Below are 3,397 nucleotides of genomic sequence, written 5' to 3'. Positions count from 1 at the left end.
AACAAAATTTTCAAATGTAACTACTAGATTGTGATACAATACACTATTGGGTGAAGTTTGGTTGACTTCTGCGCAGCGGTTTGGGAGTTAACATCAAAATTACATTTCTCGGCCATATCGCATAGATCTCACTGTGAAAAGGCTTAAATGGCTTTTTTGACATAAGTTTGAGGATTGCGCTCAAATCAAATGTCCTATAACCAAATTTCCACATGTAACTACTAGATTGTGATACAATACACTACTGGGTGAAGTTTGGTTGACTTCTGCGCAGCGGTTTGGGAGTTAACATCAAAATTACATTTCTCGGCCATATCGCATAGATCTCACTGTGAAAAGGCTTAAATGGCTTTTTTGACCTAAGTTTGAGGATTGCGCTCAAATCAAATGTCCTAGAACCAAATTTACACATGTAACTACTAGATTGTGATACAATACACTAATGGGTGAAGTTTGGTTTACTTCTGCGCAGCGGTTTGGGAGTTAACATCAAAATTACATTTCTCGGCCATATCGCATAGATCTCACTGTGAAAAGGCTTAAATGACTTTTTTAATTAAGTTTGATGATTGCGTTCAAACAAAATGTCCTAGAACAAAATTTTCAAATGTAACTACTAGATTGTGATACAATAAACTATTGGGTGAAGTTTGGTTGACTTCTGCGCAGCGGTTTGGGAGTTAACATCAAAATTACATTTCTCGGCCATATCGCATAGATCTCACTGTGAAAAGGCTTAAATGGCTTTTTTGACCTAAGTTTGAGGATTGCGCTCAAACAAAATGTCCTAGAACAAAATTTCCACATGTAACTACTAGATTGTGATACAATACACTAATGGGTGAAGTTTGGTTGACTTCTGCGCAGCGGTTTGGGAGTTAACATCAAAATTACATTTCTCGGCCATTGCGCATAGATCTCACTGTGAAAAGGCTTAAATGACTTTTTTAATTAAGTTTGATGATTGCGTTCAAACAAAATGTCCTAGAACAAAATTTTCAAATGTAACTACTAGATTGTGATACAATACACTATTGGGTGAAGTTTGGTTGACTTCTGCGCAGCGGTTTGGGAGTTAACATCAAAATTACATTTCTCGGCCATATCGCATAGATCTCACTGTGAAAAGGCTTAAATGGCTTTTTTGACCTAAGTTTGAGGATTGCGCTCAAATCAAATGTCCTAGAACCAAATTTCCACATGAAACTACTAGATTGTGATACAATACACTAATGGGTGAAGTTTGGTTTACTTCTGCGCAGCGGTTTGGGAGTTAACATCAAAATTACATTTCTCGGCCATATCGCATAGATCTCACTGTGAAAAGGCTTAAATGGCTTTTTTGACCTAAGTTTAAAGATTGCGCTCAAACCAAATGTCCTAGAACGAAATTTTCAAATGTAACTACTAGAATGTGATACAATACACTATTGGGTGAAGTTTGGTTGACTTCTGCGAAGCGGTTTGGGAGTTAACATCAAAATTACATTTCTCGGCCATATCGCATAGATCTCACTGTGAAAAGGCTTAAATGGCTTTTTTGACCTAAGTTTGAGGATTACGCTCAAATCAAATGTCCTAGAACCAAATTTCCAAATGTAACTACTAGATTGTGATACAATACACTAATGGGTGAAGTTTGGTTGACTTCTGCGCAGCGGTTTGGGAGTTAACCTCAAAATTACATTTCTCGGCCATATCGCATAGATCTCACTGTGAAAAGGCTTAAATGACTTTTTTAATTAAGTTTGATGATTGCGTTCAAACAAAATGTCCTAGAACAAAATTTTCAAATGTAACTACTAGATTGTGATACAATACACTATTGGGTGAAGTTTGGTTGACTTCTGCGCAGCGGTTTGGGAGTTAACATCAAAATTACATTTCTCGGCCATATCGCATAGATCTCACTGTGAAAAGGCTTAAATGACTTTTTTAATTAAGTTTGATGATTGCGTTCAAACAAAATGTCCTAGAACAAAATTTTCAAATGTAACTACTAGATTGTGATACAATACACTATTGGGTGAAGTTTGGTTGACTTCTGCGCAGCGGTTTGGGAGTTAACATCAAAATTACATTTCTCGGCCATATCGCATAGATCTCACTGTGAAAAGGCTTAAATGGCTTTTTTGACCTAAGTTTGAGGATTGCGCTCAAATCAAATGTCCTAGAACCAAATTTCCACATGTAACTACTAGATTGTGATACAATACACTAATGGGTGAAGTTTGGTTTACTTCTGCGCAGCGGTTTGGGAGTTAACATCAAAATTACATTTCTCGGCCATATCGCATAGATCTCACTGTGAAAAGGCTTAAATGGCTTTTTTGACCTAAGTTTAATAATTGCGCTCAAACCAAATGTCCTAGAACGAAATTTTCAAATGTAACTACTAGAATGTGATACAATACACTATTGGGTGAAGTTTAGTTGACTTCTGCGCAGCGGTTTGGGAGTTAACATCAAAATTACATTTCTCGGCCATATCGCATAGATCTCACTGTGAAAAGGCTTAAATGGCTTTTTTGACCTAAGTTTAATGATTGCGCTCAAACCAAATGTCCTAGAACGAAATTTTCAAATGTAACTACTAGAATGTGATACAATACACTATTGGGTGAAGTTTGGTTGACTTCTGCGCAGCGGTTTGGGAGTTAACATCAAAATTACATTTCTCGGCCATATCGCATAGATCTCACTGTGAAAAGGCTTAAATGGCTTTTTTGACCTAAGTTTGAGGATTGCGCTCAAATCAAATGTCCTAGAACCAAATTTCCACATGTAACTACTAGATTGTGATACAATACACTAATGGGTGAAGTTTGGTTGACTTCTGCGCAGCGGTTTGGGAGTTAACATCAAAATTACATTTCTCGGCCATATCGCATAGATCTCACTGTGAAAAGGCTTAAATGGCTTTTTTGACCTAAGTTTGAGGATTGCGCTCAAATCAAATGTCCTATAACCAAATTTCCACATGTAACTACTAGATTGTGATACAATACACTATTGGGTGAAGTTTGGTTGACTTCTGCGCAGCGGTTTGGGAGTTAACATCAAAATTACATTTCTCGGCCATATCGCATAGATCTCACTGTGAAAAGGCTTAAATGGCTTTTTTGACCTAAGTTTGAGGATTGCGCTCAAATCAAATGTCCTAGAACCAAATTTCCACATGTAACTACTAGATTGTGATACAATACACTAATGGGTGAAGTTTGGTTTACTTCTGCGCAGCGGTTTGGGAGTTAACATCAAAATTACATTTCTCGGCCATATCGCATAGATCTCACTGTGAAAAGGCTTAAATGACTTTTTTAATTAAGTTTGATGATTGCGTTCAAACAAAATGTCCTAGAACAAAATTTTCAAATGTAACTACTAGATTGTGATA

Source organism: Corythoichthys intestinalis, chromosome 21, assembly GCF_030265065.1.
Source record: "Corythoichthys intestinalis isolate RoL2023-P3 chromosome 21, ASM3026506v1, whole genome shotgun sequence".
Taxonomy (NCBI): domain Eukaryota; kingdom Metazoa; phylum Chordata; class Actinopteri; order Syngnathiformes; family Syngnathidae; genus Corythoichthys; species Corythoichthys intestinalis.
Note: the sequence above shows the minus strand (reverse complement) of the source record.